The following is a 19,890-nucleotide window of genomic DNA, read 5'->3' as shown; positions in this document are numbered from 1 at the left end:
GCAACGTCCACCTCTGGCTGGGGAAGACAAACATCAGCCGGGGCCACACAGCATACTGAATGTAAGAATAAAAAGACAAGAGCCACACCAAGGGAGACAAAAACGCGGCACGTAGAAGATAACATAAATAGTCCAGCAGGAACGTTTATCAGACTGAAGAAGCCTGGGCTGACAAACAGAAATAGCACTGCTCAGAAAACAAGTTGGAAAAGATGACATTGGTTTTAGAATCACTTGCTGAAAAGAAAGAAGAAAAAAACAATCCAAACAGCAACATATCCCTGAATATCTGACTTCAAAAATAGAGATTGGACTTGGTAAAGGTCACTATTATTCTTTACAAAACAGGAAAGACTTTTTACTTTTAAGTCTATAATTAGACTTCAATGGAAAGTCACATTGTAAACTCCAGAAAATTGCCAAACTTTCAATATAATTTGAAAAATAGTACAATCTTTATTCAAGTCTGGTCTGGACACGTGTTATATTTTAACAAGTACTTCACATTGGAAAAGTTCTCAGTCACAGCAAGTTTTTAGTACCATTGGAACCAGATATTTCAAAATATGTAGAGAAACAGATCATTGTAAAAGAGACATCAAAAGTTTTACCTTGAAGCTCTCCAAGGCATCCAAGTACAGTGGGGAGAAGAATAATAAAGGCCCACTGCCCACCTCCATGCCCCCAACCCTGTGGGACTGCTTGTTCTGCAGTCCTCCATGAACGTCGTTGGCTCATGGAGGCCTCGGTGGACGATGGGTCCTCGCCACATCATCATCGTAACTTTGTACGGTTGGCAGCCTTCCTTCCAAGGAAGTCAGAGCACACTTAGCTCAGATATAGAATTTCCTTTCACCTCTCCAGAGTATGGTCTTTCCAACTCAGGGTTAAGCTTGTTTGCAATTCCTGGGGAAACGGATTCCTGCTATTGCTGTTGTCTGCACTGTGCATGGCTGATGAACAAAGAACTCTGGTTTCTAGGGCTCTTGCAACTCTTTAAACAGTCACTCCCTAAACGAAGATTTCCTGAAATCCGACCCTCAGATCCAAACCTCTCGAAAACTAGGGGATGAACGGTCTGGATTTAAATCCTCAAAATCAAGTATCATGCCTCTTTGTTTTGAGTTTATTCAGACCTCGATTCAGAAGAAACCCAGACCTGATTCTAGCATAGCCAAACAAGAGCCTCGTCTTAACAAATCTCATCCCAAGCTGACAGGCCCATCTGTGAAGGAGACAGTTACTCCTGCAAGATTTCTGCCATCTTCCACTCAAATCTTGCAGGATGGAAGGCAAGATTGCAGCAGTCAATCATCTCAGACTCAGCCAGATCAGCCCGAACATGCAGACCCAAGCTAAACACTGCTGCTTCAGGAGCTCTGCAGTCCCATAGCACAGGGAGCTGACACTCCTGCAACCAACAAAGCCATGAGCACGTCACTAAAAGTTGCAGTATCTTCCCCCTTGAACGTAGTAGTAATAATGTTAACATGTACTTTAAGACTCTGTACTACTACAGACATTCCGTAAACACCTAACACTGCTCAAAAGGCCTTTAATAAAGTTTAAATATAGCTGCCATTCTCTGCCACTTTCCAACAGGCAAAGGGTCTCTTCTCCAGAGGCCGTTTTGATTTTCCAGACAATTGGGGTCTACAGTAGCCAGACAAGAAAGTGAACTTTGGGAGCTCTGCAGCAGTCCCTCCAGTCATCATAAACCAGCTTTGATGGGATCAAAAGGAAGTTGTATCAGATAGGACTCATGGGAAGTTACATCAGACCTTTATTTGCCCAAAGAAGGTCAGCAAGTCAGAGGGTTCAGAAACAGCACGCAAAACATGGCACACATTGCAGGGTGTGGATAAAGAGGAAGGATCTTTCATAAGAAAGAAAAATAATTGACATGGCATATTTCATCTGACTACAATATTTCCCTATTTCCTGGAGAAACCAAAGCACAGAGAGATAACAATTTGCACACATTCATGCACAGCGAGTGTACCAGAACACGTATCTCTGGGTTTGCAGGACACATCCTCTCTCTCTCTTAACAAGCTGTTTCTCCATTGCCTGGAAATGAACGCACTGGACGCTCCATACTTCTGAATCTCCTGCTTTATGTGTTACCATGTTTATGTTTGTTACCCTGTTGCTTGAAAACGGAAGCGTTTCTAACTCCTGGTCTTTTTAGTCACAATTCTGCTCAGTTCCAACTAGCTGTAAATGTATTTACACCCTGGAGCTTACTCGTTGGTCAGAGATTCACTGGAGGTTGTAGTGTGAAAGCAGCAGGCCTCCTGGCTGACTTCCCAAGAAAGAGGTGGATCCCCTGTTCTGACACACCCAACACCTGTTGAGGGATGCTGATCTCATAGGGTAGGGGGTGCCGGCCCAGCTCCTCCTGACACTCCATAAGGAGATGGCCTCATTACAGATTTGAAAAAGCTAGCAAGTCCAACATCTATTCCAACATCTTTGCAGAAACTCAGTACTAAAAACCCCAAAGTCTGAACAAGAGACGACAGTCTGCAGGCAACAGCATCAACCGTGTTTGACAACGGAAGCGAGAATGAACGCTGATTTATTATCTGTAGCAAGGTATCATCTTTGCCAGTTCTTCTGCTTGCAAGAAAAGATTTCTATACACTGTCAAAACACACCAGGGTTCTGCTCTGCCTAAATACTTGACCAAGACTAACTGGCAGTAATGAAAGTACTGAGCACGTTTTGACAGTACAGCAGAAGCCACCCAATAGCCCTGTCTGACCGCAGTAGAGTTACAGCGCACAACTGCTAGGAGTAAATTCTGGGGGCAAACACTCCTCCAAGCAGTCTGAGAAGAGTGGGAGCCATGAAGCACACTGGTCCCTTCAGCCTCACATCAACACCCTCTAGTTGCTCGGGAGAAATCGAGCTTACCATCCCTGTCCTTCCAATTCTTTCACCTCCCCACTGAAACTGCCAATAAATGGGCTTATTGCAGCACTGCCTCTAAATAACCACAGCAAAAATCACTCAAGAAAACCCTTCTAATTTCCCCCCAGAAAACACGTGCTCACCAATTCTTTCCACGTCAGTTCCTGTAACACAGTAAGGTGTTTTTTTCAGCCAAGAGGTTGGATAGGTTCATTAAGGCGAAGGCTCTGCTGTTACTTAATAGCCTCTCCAGAGTTTGAATGTCTTCTTCCTTTCCTATCTCAATTATCTTTAAACTCCTGTCCAACATATTGAGAATATATCATATATGTATACAATACACTGTATTCTCATGAGAAGCTTGAATTCTCATATCACTAGGAAAGCATAGCTCAGGTTGAGAGAGACCTATTTAAAAAGAGAGATGAATGCACCAGAAATTCTATTCTGCTGTTGAAAGGCAAACTGACCTTGAGGCTTGCAATAATGTCCAGAATTAGCTTGTCATCAGCCTGGAGATCCAATCTCACTTTTCATGGAGCTGTTCCCAGAGCAGGTAGATAATGCCCAACCTTCAAAGTAACTATGTCTCAAGTTTATCAAACAAGCAGGGAAAAAATGACACACCAAAGGGCCTATTCACTACGCCATGGCTCACATGAATCGGCTGACCATGTGAAGATCTATTTTTCTTGCTTGGGTGGCAGAAATGTTGCACTACAAAGAGCAAGAACACAACTTGTAAGTAGATTAGGTGGGTTCATTATGGACAGAACGAATTATTTCAGCCCAATCACAAATCTACTTTGAACATCAGAGTTCAGAATTTGATTCAAATATCAAGTTCAGTTTTGATTAGCAGAGCCCAAGAAAAGGAAAACTAGAAAAAAAAAAGAAAAAAGTTAATGAAAAACGTACACAGTCTCAGCAGCTCGAGAAAAGGAAATTCCCTTAAGCCAGTGTAACACATGCTGGACATTTCTAATCCATGAACGAAAAACTAGATGCTTCAGGATTTATTTAAAGAGAATTCAAACCCTCTCGAAGAAACAAAAAACTACAACACAGGCTTGACCTACATGAAACAGGCATAAGGTCCTATAGTTTGGTGGGTCTGTAAAAACACCGGAGAAACCCCAAGAGTTCTCCAACCCCAATGCAGAGAAGACTTTACCTACTCTTCAGCTGAAGCCCGAATGTATTTGGAGCACAGACTGAGTAAGAGCCATCATTTTGAAGAGGGGTGGCTAAGCCATCCTTAGCATAAATTTAGTGCCCATATTTCTGAAATGAGCAATAAGGACCAACTCTGACTCCTATCAAAGCTTTTTCTGTCCACAAAGGAACAGATCTTCCGAATCTGTGTGTGACTTTATGCACATTGCTGATGCTTTGTCCATGCACAAGATTCTTTTATTGCTAACTCTTTAGCAAAAGGTTCTGTACTTATGTTCCAAGAAAGATGAGTCGACGCCTCAGTCCTCATAGCTTTCACTACATACATTTCATTCTCTGATGCCACCACAAATCATGACACAGGCTTGATAAATTAGACACATTTTTCAAGTAACTTACTGCTTCTGGAGTCTTCATGATGAATACTGTAATCCTCACATAATTTTGTTCATCTCAAAGCATCGTTCAAGATAGTCTTCAGCCCTTGGTCCCACTCCTGGACTTATCAGTCTGCCAGTCCTGGCGGCTCCAGCTTCTTCCTCCTCTTCCTCTTCTTAGCTGTTGAGCATGTACAGGGTCTCGGAGAAGACTTGACTTGACTCAAAGATCCTTGTCCCACGGCTGAGACAGCAGTAGCAGCTCTTCGCAAGCAGACGCAGATGCTGCAAAGCAATCCCCCTTCAGTCCACATAGGATGCATGGCTGAACTCCCAACACAAGCACACAGGGCCAAAAAAAGGCCAGACCCTCCTCCCCTTCCCAAGATCATAAAGAAAAAGTTAGATTAATGCTTCTGGCCTCAGCAACTTTTTTTTTTTTTTTTTTGAGACAGGCCTTGTACTTTGACAGTGTCTGATAAAAATCCTTCTGCACTTTTAGGTTTAGGGAGCAGAAGAGATTTTTCTCTCTGCCAAGGACGAGGGAGAGCACCTACTGAGAGGTAAAGCTTTGATGTTAAGCAACAAGCAAGTATTTGCCATAGCCTCTGAGCCTGACACTAAGCTGACCAAAGTAATCCACTGGAATCAATTACGTGACATCGGTGTAAAATCAGAACAAGTGAAAAATAAAGTTCAGAGGCTCTTCAGTCTTACTGCTTTGCCAGCAGCGTGGAGACGTTTCTGATTTAATGTCTTCTTTGCATGTCTCACTCGTTTTGGTGGCAAGTCAGCTAGCAGGAAATAGACAGTAAAAGAAAGGAAGAAATCTGAGAAGGCATGATGGGAACATGTCAGAACATATTGGTTAACAAAGGTAAGGGAAAAAGTGAAAGGAGGTAAAAGGCACATAAAGTATCTGGTGCTCAAAGCCGGAGATTGGAGCCTTTAAATCATTCTGGGACAACACAGAAGCTTCAGTGCTGGGAGAAATGCACTACAGGAAGCTCATTCTTGTCTTTCATTCTTTCCCAAATTTTCCAAAACCCAATTGTTTCAAAACCAGAATTAAAAAGCTTTCACACACACACTTGACATTGTAAAGGGACTACAAGTTCAGTTCGGCTGATAACAACCTGGACTAGCCCCACTAATCTCAACTGGTGGAGCAGCTGGCCTAATGTTGACCTCCCATTGCAGGCCCAAAATCTTTTTGGTGAGCATACCTCCGTCCAGTCTCAAACGTGGCTCCATTTCAGCCCTGAATCTTAAAATGTTATCCTAGTTCAACCCAGCTCTAGACACTGTATCCCTCAACACATCTTGCTCGATAAACAGAACGTACTTTCTTGCTAAGAGTACACCAACAGTCAGACAGAAGCTACCACACGCGAAGTAATGGGACGCTGTGTAATAAATATCAGGTAGACGATGCTTGCCCTAAAACGTTGGCAGCGTGAAAACCAAAACAGAGAAGACAGACAACAAAGACCAGAGGGAGAAGCTGGCATTACCTTAACTTACTACAACTTACTGATTCTGAATGTTACCAAAGACGTGAATTTAAAGAAGGTTTCTCAACAAGAGATGTGATGGTTTAGCAAAGTACAATGAGGAAGGGGACTCGCATTGAGACAGGAACAGGAGGACAACAGCCTGTAACACAGAAGCTGAGCGAGAGGAGAACGTAGAAGAGATCTGACAGGACACAGCACAGGAAGAAAATAAAGAGCTTATAATGCACGTTAACCACTTATTCAAAATACAGTTTTGTCCCCATCCTCTCAAAGACTAACTCTTTTTTCTAAAGCTTAACAGAATTTAAATTCTAAAAGAAATGACACAAGGAAATATATACATGTTTTCTTCTAGGCCGAACTCTCAAAGATCACAATTCAATGAAGGTACAGCAAAGAGGAAGCAAATGACCTTGCACTTACATTAACATTGGCTGACTTAGAGGAAGAAAAAAACCAAACCAAACCAAACCAATCACCACTTTCCTTTACAATTTGAAAACTTAGAAAACTGGTTTGCTTAGAGTTGGGTCATACTATTTCCTGCTGTTCCCATTTGGCATAATTAGAAATACTGTTACTGAGAGAAAAAGACAAAACACACAACACAATTCACTAGCAAATACCAATGTAAAAAAAGAAAAAAAAACCCACATTGGGTCAAACCTGCAGCCTGAATGCATTTGTTTCTATCCATAATAATGATTGCTATTATGGCAACATCCTGTATTCAGGATATAAAAACTAAATCCTCTCCCAAGAAATGACTCAACGTCTTCACTCTCAACTATCTGTGAGATTCCTTGGAAAGAATTTGAGATCCTTAATGCACAACTCGACTTCATCCCAAAAAGCTGTCAGGCTTTGCAGAGCTGCAGGAGATTGCTTCGTCACAATCCCACACCGATCGCTGCACCTCACGACAGCCAGAGAGAAAATACCTCTCCGTTTCAGGTCAGGCTCCCAGTATTTCGAAGCATCTCTATGGGGAATGACACAGACAGAAATTTCAGGACATTAAAAGACAAGTTAAACGAACTGTGGCTCTGAGCCAACACCCATTGCACTCTATTGGAAAGCTCGGCGTTAACTTTCTTTCCTTCACAGTTCATCTTTTTGCACTCTTTTCCAGGATTACCTAGAAATGCAGACATACAGGACGAAGTGCTGCCTTTTCTCATCACCTTTTCTTTTTTTCAATTTTCTATAACTTCAGTTATATTAACCAGAGCTTTCTTCTTAGGTATATTTTACCAGAAAGAGCAGTTTAGAAAAGGCTATAGCACCATCTTTTAGTCCAGTTAACTGCCTACAAAATAGAAAGCCCATGACTCATTCCTTTTAAGCTGAAGTTTTGCTCTTTACAGCAGAGAAAGTCTACTGTCTTCCCTGCTCAGGCTTCGGGTACCATCTTAATTCAGCTCTGCCACTGAGTCTTCAGCTAAAGAAGCAGAGGGAAACACACAAACGCTGTAGAACCTGGCCTCTGCTCCACTGAGACTGAGAACTCCTTTCTGCTTAAAGCAATTCTCCTGGGCTTTTGAAAAGATACACAAAACGCCACCAAATCTGCTACAACAGTCATTCAGAAAAATGCCTATGTTCCAAATGCAGTTCCCGGGATATACACCTCGAAATAAAAGTTCTTCTTAGGCTTGGAAGGTCTACCAACAATTTATTTGCACAGCCCCAGTGTTCAAACCATGGCTTGAAGCATGCCCAAATGGCCTCCACCACTTAACGTTTACTTCATGTAGTGCACGGCACCTACTACCCCACTGGAGAAGTCAATCTGAATACAGCATTTATTAAAAAAAAAAAAAAAAAAGTATTTGGCTCTCAATTTGGGCATAAAGTATAACATTCAGGAGCCAAACAGATCACACTGCATATGCAGAGTGAATAGCTGAAAGGCTTTCTCAGCCTCAAAGCTCTCAGATGAGGTAGGCAGTTCAAAGGAACGAGCAGTATCCAGCCAGGATGCAAGTCGAAGCTCTGGCAGAAATCTGAAAGGAGACGGTGTGGAGGGGAAGACAGCATAGGCAAGAGTTTTCCTCTGTAAAGGGCTTTTTCATTATTATTATTTTGTAAGCACAGCAAAATATGCAGGACGAGCACAAACTATTTTTGAGAGCAGGATTATGCCTGCAAACATCACAGGAGGAAGGAGAGGACATTAACGCGCTGAGTAGGAAAGGGGATTGGAGGAAGAAAAATGAATTTAAGGGAAAAAAAAAAAGGAGAGATAAATGCATAGGCAGAGGAATTTGAGGGAAGAAGTGACAGAAGAATGGGCAAACACTGCATAACGAGTTTAGGGGCTTCCTGTACCCTCTTTCTAAATGAGCAGAGGGGCGTAAGTGTCTTTCTCCAAATGAGACAGCTTCAAAGGAGATCATGGTTGGAATGAGGGCAGCAGAAAACACGGGCCACTGCACGTTTTTGTGTATCTTTCCCTATCCTTACTTCCGGGCCAGGCAATCGCTGTGGTCTTTGAATTTAAGCTCAGAAAAACAACTAAATACATAATGCTTGTGCCAGGCATCCATGTGATTTAGCAGATAAACAGTTCTTCTATTTTCCTTTATTTTAGGAAACATTTTAGATGCTGACATAAACCAAAAAGCAGATTAACAGGCCTTCTGAATTTGCCTCAGAAATATCAGATTTGTCAGCTGAGCACTCAGCTGAAATTTACTTTCCAGATAGGTGCTTATCTGCCAGACAAGCAGTTCCAGCGCCCAGAGGACCCCTTACCATCTGGAGTAAATAATTAGTCTCTAGCTTAATTTCAAGGTAGAAAGTTGAGTTAGTTCCTTTCAAAATACCATCTTCAATGTGGAAACATACTTAGAAGGATACAAATTCAAAGCAAAACAGATTCCCCAAAACTACCCAAGAATAAATGACACCTAATACTTGTTCACTCAAGAAAGATGCCATCTGGCTTCTAGGCTTCAGAGCAACCACACAGCTGAAGGCACAAGCACAGCATATCGTGTGCTCCACAAGCAGTATTCCCATATCCCCCTAATTACAGTACCCAGAACACCTAGTTCTCAAAACTGCCTTATGCACTCAGTCTCTTCAAGCATATCACTCCTTGAAGGTGGACAATAATTCGTATTTTAGCCTACACTGACTTCAGAGACTTTCCATCAAACAGGAATCTATTTTCCCAAGTTTGATACAAAATCTAAGTACCCTGAAGTTAAGGATGTTGAAGTTTTGCTTGCTCTTGAAATTCTAAAAAAAAAAATAAAAATAAAAATATATATATAAAAAAAACCAAATCAGAAGCAGTCTTGCTTTCATCTATTTCCAAACTTATTTACTTGAATACAGAGGCCAAATTCTGCAAAACATCTTTATGGCCATCTCTTCAAACTACAGAACCCGGTGTCAGCTGCAGCGACAGAAAACGCAACTGAGGAGAGCTGTTTTAAGGCCAGCCAAGTTGATATCTCATGTTATCTTTCGCAGGGATGAGATCATATTCCACTACCAACCTAATTCTATAATCAAGATAAGTCCCTGGTATAGTGGGGCCATGACTGACACATTCCTATCCTCTGCCTTAAAGGCACAATTCTAAAGCAATCAAGTGTCCAATGTTTTTTTCTATAATTTCTTCAGATTTTAGAAAAAGAAATACTTATTTTGCCATCACATACACAAATAGAAGAACGAGCTAATTTAACGAATAAAATCTCCTTGAAATCCCAGGTTAGATTTTAACTTACATCAATTTAGCTTATTTCCACAGTGGCCCACAATCTGCTTAACTCTGTGCATACAGAAAAGATTTTTAAGCACAGGCTACCTCACTGCCTTCCAGATGAGGCTCTGCAGAACTTGCACTGCACACCTCTGCACCTTATTTGCCCGTGCTCTAGCCAGGCTCACCCAGGCTTGTTTAGTTGCCAGTCTGCAAAAAGGCAAATGTGTTTCGAATTAACAGAGTCCTTAGTTTACTGTATATAAATCAGGAAAGGAAAAGATACTGTTAAATGAAGACAGCTATCAAAGGAATTATTTTGCTTCCAATTAGGTTCATAAGGAAAAAGCCTTTTCAATGACTGGTTTCCGTTGGATCTAACGAGATGCTCTCATTTGTTTTGCAGGGGTCCAGAGATTAGCCCTTCATTAGAGCAAAGTTAAGTGAAATGGCTAATTTAAAACTCATTCCCCTACTCCATAGATTTTTGTCTTCCTTTTAACTGAGATGATTTGCTAGTAGGTCATTTGTCTTCTCTGACAGACGCTGCTGTTTAGCTTCTGATCACTTTGTAAAGTGCACATACACTCAAAACTAAAAGATTTCAAGGAAATTTTATGACATAGAAACAAGAAAAAGAGGCAGCTTCATAATGGCATTGATTTTCCTAAGTCAGTATCATGCCACAGTAATTAGCCAGCTATTTGTTACAAACTCTTCCTTAATCTTACTTTTTCTCCTGTCTGTTTTATATTTCAGATGTGACACTTATAACTAAGCAGTCACTCAGATCAAACAGGCATAGCCAGTATTTGACAAGGTAGACAGACTTCCCAAAAGCTCTTAAGAAGCACTCTGGAAACTCACACAGGTAGACCTGACACACAACAAATTTTCCTTTCAGAAAGTATTAAATAAAAGCACTGCTAAAAGTACACTTTTTAAGGACAAGTACGAAACAGTAACTCACCATTTGTGGCCCTTAATATAATCTTTTCTTACTTGAGAGAGCATTTTTTGTGCACGCTATGTTTCAGAAGGCTTCAATAAAGAAGAAAGCAACTGCTTCCACAACCATATCTGAAGGAAGAAAGATGCTACCCTGCCCTGATTAAATTCTACTAGAAGAATTACTTGCACCCTCAGACTTGTCCCATCTCATTGGGGTTTCTCATTCACTTCCTGGCTCCAAGGGCTCAAGCCTAGGTGCTTTGGTAATCCACTCCTTCATTAACTCTACACGGGCTAAGATCCTTCTTCAGGATGCAAAGTTCTTCAGCACCATTCTAGGTAAACCACAGTTATTCATTGCACTGATGAACACAGCCAGTGTTACTCACCCACTTTTGCTACACCACATGGCCCTTGATAACATAAAACCACACGTTACCTCTCTTCTCACTACGACACTGAGAAGGTCTCCCTTACCCAAAGGAAAGCTGAGCAGAAACACACTGCTGTTGTTTCGCAGCCCTGTGCTATTTGATTAAATCCCCATTTGCTGTGCTCTTTTGCCACCCCTTTTCTCCAGGCTGTATCTATCACACAGCTGTTCCACATTGAGTTGGGGAATTCATTTGGAGACTCGGGAAAGCAATAGCTTGGCAATTCCAGCACTGCAAAGGCAAAGCTGAAATGCCTTTATGCAGCACCTGCTGAGGAGCCCTTTTACTGCTTTCATAATATGGAACAGGAGTTTGGCCCCAAGGGGAGGATCTCACCATACACATGCAAAACCCCAGGTTCTGCCTCATTATAGTTACTGGCCTACCAATTAACGTGCTTCCTGTGAGAGCTGGGAGGAAGGCATTTTCTTCATTGAGATTTTCAGGCTCTACACTTTGTGAAGTTTTCTTACCCTGAGGACTGTGTATGTCCCCAATCAGCGTTTGTCACCAGCCATTCCGAACGCTTTTCCTAGGCCAGATGCTGTACAAAGCATCGCAACTCACTTTTTACAGACGGGTAAACTGAGGCACAAGACAGGATTTTTACCACAGTAATGCAGCGTGTCCATAACCCAGCCCAGTTCTCAAGGCTCAAGGCACTGCGTGCAATCTGCCTCCACGCAGCTTCTCTGATTGCCCAGGTATCAGATAACTATTTGTACATGGTTCTAATAAGAAGTGTCAGAAATACTCATTCCTGGAATTTGAGAATATTTCTGGGATGCCTAGTCCTCTGTAAATTTAATCTAGGTCATTTAAAATGTCTTTCTGGTACATCATTCAGAGTCATCCATTGGCAATACCATCTGCGACAATAAGATATTCCATTTGTAATGACCGTAAGAGTGGAAAAAAACATTAACAAACACAAAAATGCCTGAAAGTTCGCCTCTAAATAAGCTGTGTAATGCTAGCAGACTGTTTAATATGAGCAGCACCTATGACGTAGCACATACCTACAAAGTGTTAAACTGTGCTGCTGTAGTAAAACTGTCAGCCTTGATTATTTAGAAGGTGTCTACCTGTAGGCTCCGCTTTCGTTCACTGTTGGTAGCACATCCCACACGTCTGATCGGACTGGCCAGTGCTCCTCTCTGTTCACATTACACTTGGCCCCCACTCCTGATTTATCAGCCACAGAGACAAAAGTTTGGCTCACCCTTTCTGAACAACAAAGATTTATTCTTGATGGCATCCCTCCGCAGTCACATAAAATTCATGTAGGCATTTCTCCACAAATCCACGCTGATGCTATAAACACACACGGGTGCTGCAGCCAAGACAATGACTACTCGTCGTGATAAAAGATGGGTGTCACGCAAGCGTTGCAGTTGATTTTAACATCAATAGAGTTGACACTGCATGAGCCAGAGTTTCCGAGCTCATTTGTTGCTTCCTGCCCACCCCTTTTCTTCAAGATTTTCAGCTCTGTCTGCAGGCCCCATCTCATTCTCCACATCTGCAACTCCCATTTGAACTCAAGTCTGGCATGATTCACCCCATGCATCACTGAGAACAGGAACACTATCTAGTCAATCTCTACACCGGAGTGAAACAATTTATACTGCCTTCACACCATGCCAGACAGACCACTCATGCAATCTTTTGTTGCTATTAAACATTAACATGCATGGAGCACTATGGGCTAGATTCTAAGCTCACTTTCCCTGGTGGACATGGGGAGTAAAATACTTTTCGTTAATGAAATTACTCCAGAATCTGTCCTTTCACAACCACTGCAATACTTTTAAAGTTTAAGGGGAGCTTTGCCTGATTCAGAAGCTTTTAGCAAGAGCTTTTTTAACCAAAACATGCTTTAAAATGAGTATCATCTAGATTATCTTTGATGTGAACCTACAGTTGAGATTTGTATTGCTTACCAGATTAACTACACCACCCAAAATTTTTAATACTATTTTGCATGCCTCAGAAAGAAAGATAAAGATTTCATTTTCTATGAATGGGCCATTACTAACTGTGAAATCGCTTGCTGTTATCTGCAGCAAAGCTCTTTGTGGTCTAGCAGTATTTGTTCTGCATAATGAACAGAATGCCAGTGGTTTCCATCTACACACAGCTCTTCACTCAGGGCGCTTCGCAGATACGGCTGACTACCTTTACTAGTTAAAAATAGAGTTACCAGAGGCAAAGAAGATTTAGTGGTCAAAACCCAAGCCTGTGGCAGAGTCAAGAATAGAACTCAGAGCTTCTAAAGTATTCCCAAAGGCCTGTTTTAACCACTACACAGCACGGTGCTGGCAGGGTGCAACCACAGGTCGGGTTCTGTGCCAAGGGGAGAGGCTGGCTGCAGTGCTGTCAGCCCCACGGGTGCTGTGCGCGCACACGCGCGCTGTCAAAAACGTGTACATGCACACTGCCTTCCCATCCCCCAAATCTTTACAGCACTTTTCTTATGTGGCACAAGAGAATGAATGCCTGAGGCATTATCTGCCCATTCCAGAGCTCAGAGAATGCGTATGACATCATGGGCATGACTCCCCCACTAATCACATTATATGCTGTTTAGCTTAACACTGCTAAGCTTCGTCTGATAACATTGTAAATACCAATTTATTGTAAATTAGATTATACAAACCTCCTCAGAGTTTAGGTCAGTTCTCGTGTGAGGTCCTTGCTCCCCCTCCTCTCTACTACCCCAAATTGAATCTTTTTGGTGTCTAAGCCAGGCTATTTCTACAGAAGGAAGCACAAGAAGAAAAGAAGACTAAGCCATTCTCTGTTTCTAAGTCAGCACTGCAGATTGCCGTAAGTGGACAGAAGACTCCATACATCTGTTCTTTTTATCTTTCCTCCCTTGGAATCAAATCAATAGGTTTTGGTTTTCTCTCGAAGTTGGCTGGATTTCATTACAACCTTCCTGTGAGGTACCATATACTTGAGACCTATCACTTCCCTCTATCAAGCCTAAGCCGAGTTATTCCAGTTGGTAGCCACTGTGTTCTCATCCTGGCCTTAAGGCTTCTGACTTGTTTACAAAGAAAGCTGTAGAAGTGTTATTTTATTTTCATTTTTGCATTTGGTTCTGTGTTCTCTAATGAAAGAGCTAGACTCCGACCACATTAAACCACAGCCCCAGCATCAGCAGGATCTTCAAAGCGATTGACACACTGATGCTTCTCAGTTTCTGGGAAGGATATTTCAGTTTTCACATTTTGACACATTTATTGCTGAGGGAGATATCAGAGAGGTTTCTAATCTTTTAGAAAACCTCAGCAACAAGATTTCCCAACATTTTTAGACTACTGGATGAGAAGATGCTCCTCATCTTTCTTCTCTAGTTTTATCAAGGCCATAAATATCCCATGCTATTAAAGCAGAGGTTTGAAAAGCCAGACTTCTAAGGTCTAGTCTCAGCCATGCTTCGAGCTATACCACCCAGGACCAGAACTACCAGCTCTTAACACCAAGACAAGGCTTTGATTTTTGATGTTAGAATCACTTCTCAGGAAGGATGTAGACCAAGCCTGCATGCCTCCCCCACCTCCCATAGTTAGGACAGGTAAATCCTATCACAATTAACTGAGAGGGAGAACAGAAGCGAGGCTCATCCTTGCTCAGCACAAAGAACCTCATGATGTTGTCTTTCACTTACAGAATGCCCGGACCAGAAAGGCTTTGCAGCCAGCTCACTCTGGGCTTGTTGCTCGAGGCCCTACACATCCTGAGGTAACCTTCTTGCAAGACATGGTAGTACGGAATGCTAGCAGCTCACAAAGGGAGCAACACATCCAGGTGACTGCTCAGACCAAAGCACAGCCGACACAAGTGCTAGTAAGGCACCAGTTAACTATGCTGGAGATAGATTCTCATGTCCTTGAGCAAACCACCTGCCTCTTGCATTCCTGCTTGTTCCCATCCAGAGAAAGGCAACAGCGATGCTGTGCAAACACAGGCAAGGATGCTGTAAAATAAACATTTTGAGATCTCGCTTGAAACTCCATCTACCTGAACTGTGGTTACTACACACTGCACTTGTGTAAGCTCAACACTACAGAAACTGGATTCTCTTAACTCTGGACTTCTCGTGACAGATTTTAATGAAATGCATGATACGAAATTCAAGTAGCTGCCCTGAAAAGAAACGCGTCTCGTTCTGAAGGAGGTTCATGCACGTTTCAGTTGGTGTCAATCGGATGCAAGCAAGACTCTGCTGTCTTGAATATGTCCTCCCTGTCCTTTGGTCGCTTGCAGAACTCATCAGAAATATGCCTTTATGGTGGTTTTCATAACCAGCCAGCTCCTCTCTCTGCAGAGATATAGTGATGAAGCAACGTGATTTGTAAGGTAGTTGGTTGCTCGATCATGGAGTTCTCATACAATTACCATTTATCTAGTCAAGTTTGCAAACTACCTGGCTGCTTTTTTGACAGCAGGAGAATAATGCTGTATTTTAATTAACTAATTCATGAGAGAAAAGAACAAATCTGGTACTGTATCAACGATTTATATACAGGAAAGAATAAATAGGAAATCAGGTTATTCACATTTTTAAACATTTTTTATGTGTCTCCTTACGAGGATACTATACAAATTAACTCAGTCCTATATAAATGAACTTGAGTAATGTTACTCATGTGAACCATTAGCAGTTAAGCTGAAAAGCTTCAGTCATCAAAAACACCAAAACTGTAGCCTTTTAGCATAATGAGAAAAAGGGGTTTTTATTTATTTTATTTCTCTATTTTCTGTCCCTCTGTTCCGTTATTTTAGGATGTCCCATCTAATCACCCACTTCTAGAATAACTTTGAGCTCAGACTTCGTAACGCCACCTCACACACTAAGATATTTCAGTTTTAGTGCTCCAGTGAGACAGCCAGTGTCGTTTTCCTTAAAGAGAGAGACAGAGAAGTTCAGCTACTGGCCAAAAATCCCAAAGCAACTTGGCCACAGAAAAATACAGAACTCTGAATGTGTAAACTGTGCCTCAGCCTGAACAGTTCACAGTACCAAGAGTTGAACAAGGTATTTAAAAACACTCCCAGGTGATAAGGTGATAGCAAGAAAGCTCAATGAATCTTTATCTATGTTTAACACAGAAACCTACAGTCTTTTTGCAAGGAGAATGAATTTAAGGCAGCAGCCCAGCTGAAAATAACAAAATGATATGAGGATTAACTGGTAATCTCCACTGGTACCACGTGGCAAATTGCCAGACTATTAACTGTGGTATGAAATCTAGCTGATAAATGAGACTTGCTGCAAGAAGAATGAGAGACAAAGTAGAGATATAACTAGTGAAAAGATCATAACCAAGAGAAATAGATTTTCAGCATCAGTGATGTGGGGAGCTGCCCAGCAGCCTCTGAATAGGGTCTGTGATGTGACTACTGATATTTCATATTCCATAAATGATCTGGAAATGCCATAGGTAGGTGGGTGACGATACAAAGCCATTCCCAAAAATGAAACCTAAACTTTATTCGGGGAGTGGGTGTTAATTTAAATTTAATTTAATTTACTATTTAGTAAATTTAATTCAAAGCTCATAAATTAAAAATAAGGTATCAGGAAAAAGCCATGCTTGCTGTGCTTTAAATCAGACACTACCAGTCATGAAAGAAATCCTGGAGAAGCAGATAGTTCTCTGAAAAGATGGGCACAATGTCAGCAGTTGGGAAAAAACATCCTGTTAAGAATTTTCAGGAGAAGAACGAGAAGAAAGCAGAAAATGGCATTATTCCTCTGTATAAATCCATAGTATGCCCATCAATTCCAGTAATTGTGGAAACACAAAGCTACAGAAAGGGCAAGAACAACAGTGGTGTTTGCAACAACAAAGCCACAAGAGATGTTAGAAAGCCTTAGCACTGGGGAAACTTTAGCAAGCCAGAGCCTTTTGACCTGGAAAACAAGGAGAATAACAATTAAGTTCTAGACAAGGTGTTACAGCATGAAAAGGTAAACAGCAATGATTATTTTAAAGTAGCCTTAACAGAAGAAATAGGGCACCAACTCCAACTGGCAGACAGCAAGCGGGTTCAAAGCAAACAAAAGGAAGTTAATTTTCACACAATACCTAATGATGTTGTGGAACTCATTGCCACGGGATGTTACGGCAGCCAAAAACACAAGTGGGTTTCAAAAAAACCATTAGACAATTTTATGGAAAAAGGTCCATCAAGGAATATCAAAAACAATGATACAGCTGCAGCCTCCAGCTCAGGAAGGTCTCTAAACCAGAAACCACTGGAAGCTGGGAGGGTTTACCAAAGGAAGTATCACTCTCTACTCGTCCTGTTTTCCATACACAAGTTATTAGCCATTATCAAGAGGCAGGATATGGGGCTAGACAGACCGTTGCTGTGACTTGTTCTTCTATTTGACCAATACTAACTGATGCAGATATAAACACTCACCCGACCACAGATAAGCCAGGAAAACGCTGCTATGGTGGAAAGGCGTGCAACTGGAAGAGTAACACAAGAAATGACAGCATTTTTTGTTTGAGTAGGACTAGAACTGGCTTTTGTGTTTCATTCAGTAGGTTCAGAGAGGCGTTATGGTGTTATCCTCCTTTTTATTACCTAACTACAGCAAAAGAGACAAATCTAGTCGAAAGAACTAGCTCCAAATTTCAGCTGTAAAGCCACACATCCTGGGGAGCGGGAGCTTCTTAGCTGAAGAAACTCTGGAGAACTACTGAAGCAACTGCCTATCGAGTGCGTTGAATATGGCCACGCCATACACGGGCTTTAAAACACAGATTAAAACTTCCAGTCATGCTCTAGGTCTAGGGTAGAATTTGAAGTCCTGGTAAGCCTTCAAGAACAGAGTGAAACAGTCCTTCAAGATCTTGTTCCTTACAGACTCCAGCATCCTGAACATGCTTTGCAACTGGAATGGCCTCCTTATCTTCTCCTTCTCCATCCGTGAAAACAGAGAAGGAAGTGACTCACTGCTAACTTGGCACCCCTTAGCAGCTACGAGCCTGTGGATCAGATGACAAGCCTGGTATAACAGACTACTCACCACCCTTTTCTTGTTTCCCAAACCATGGTTGGAAAAAAAAAATCAAAAAAGAAGACAACAATGAAGGGATTTTACCAGGATACTCTTATTCTAACTTCTGTCATGCCTCTTGGCTCAACAGCTGGGGAGAAAACGCTGCTGTCTTGGCATGAAATTACAGCATAAACTACAACATGAAAGGTACACGCAAGATACAAACACTGGGGCGAGAAAGATTGTGCATCAAACAGTAGCCACATGGCAAGTTGCGTTGGTGTGTAGCATACCGCGGGGCAGAATTGCACAGGTGCATATTCTCTGGCACGCTTGACCAAATACTGAAGGTCTAGTGACTCAGTAGTCCTATAATTCTAGACCAAATCCCAAGGGAAAAAAGTTACAAATGGAGATGACTGTGTTATGCACCACTGAACCCCAATAAATAAGCCTTCCCCATTCCTCATTCAGCATAGAATCACAGAATGGTTTGGGTTGGAAGGGACCTTAAAGATCATCCAGTTCCAACCCCCCTGCCATGGGCAGGGACACCCTCCACTACACCAGGTTGCCCAAAGCCTCATCCAACCTGGCCTTGAACACTTCCAGGGATGGGGCAGCCACAACTTCTCTGGGCAACCTGTTCCAGTGCCTCACCACCCTCTGAGTGAAAATTTCTTCCTTAGATCTCATCTAAATCTGCCTTTTTTCAGTTTAAAGCCATTTCCCCTTGTCCTGTCACTACACGCCCTTGTAAAAAGCCCCTCTCCTCCTTTCCTGTAGGCCCCCTTTAAGTAACAGAAGGCCACAATGGAAGCATCTAGTACTAGGAGATGTATTAGCGTGAACAATTTGAGGACTCAAACCTGTGCTTAGCCATGTCAAGGAAAGGTGTAATTTTTCCGGAAGAATAAGTACCTGCAATTTTCAAATGGAACAGAACCAAGGCAAAACTGTGTACGTGATGGTCAACAAAGCTCTGATGTTCGTTTGCACATGCTTGTCCATCACTGGCTCCCCTAAGGACTAGTTACAGCAATTCTCTCCAAATAGAGGTTCTTGTGAGTCAGAGGGGAGCCAGAACAATTCTGCTTCCTACTTGTTAATCTATACTGGGATTACTAAAGCCAGCACATACATTTTTGACACCAAAATAAACAATAACTGGAAAAGGAAGGTACTTCCTCTTTTGAAAATCACATTATTTAGTTAGGCACCTGATCCCAAGAGCCAGGTAGGCAAGTCTGGAGCTTTATCCTTACACCCTTGCCTTCATTCTGCCACCAATTCTAAACTTGCCACAAAAATATATACCTACTTCTACACATCAACTGAAATTCTGTTGCCTCGTTCATGTTGCTTTCCATTAGAAATCCTTCCACAAGACAGAGCGGTGAGATCCTCAGGTCAAGGACTCCGGTTTGTTACACGTTTCTTAATGCAGTTATCCAGCACAAACAGGGTCTAGGGCCTGGAAGTGGTACTACAAAAGATAATAATAATACTAGCCTAAGTAAAAACAATCAAAGATAAAAACCAATAAACCATCCTCTGCTCCCCTTAAGAAAATTTGTTTATTCACCCCCTCTCAAAGGAGGTTGCCCTATTTATCCGCCGGGAAACCTCAGACATTCCTTCCATGTGCGGCACAGATGGTCGCCACACAATAAAAGGCAGAAGGGCTCCCCGCACACGCACAGTGGACGTGTCTGGCTTCTGGATACACAGAAGCTTGGTCAGAGCTACTGCTTCAGCAAGGCTGCTATGCACC

This window comes from Tauraco erythrolophus, chromosome 13 (genome assembly GCF_009769465.1).
Source record: "Tauraco erythrolophus isolate bTauEry1 chromosome 13, bTauEry1.pri, whole genome shotgun sequence".
In the NCBI taxonomy this organism is placed as follows: domain Eukaryota; kingdom Metazoa; phylum Chordata; class Aves; order Musophagiformes; family Musophagidae; genus Tauraco; species Tauraco erythrolophus.
Note: the sequence above shows the minus strand (reverse complement) of the source record.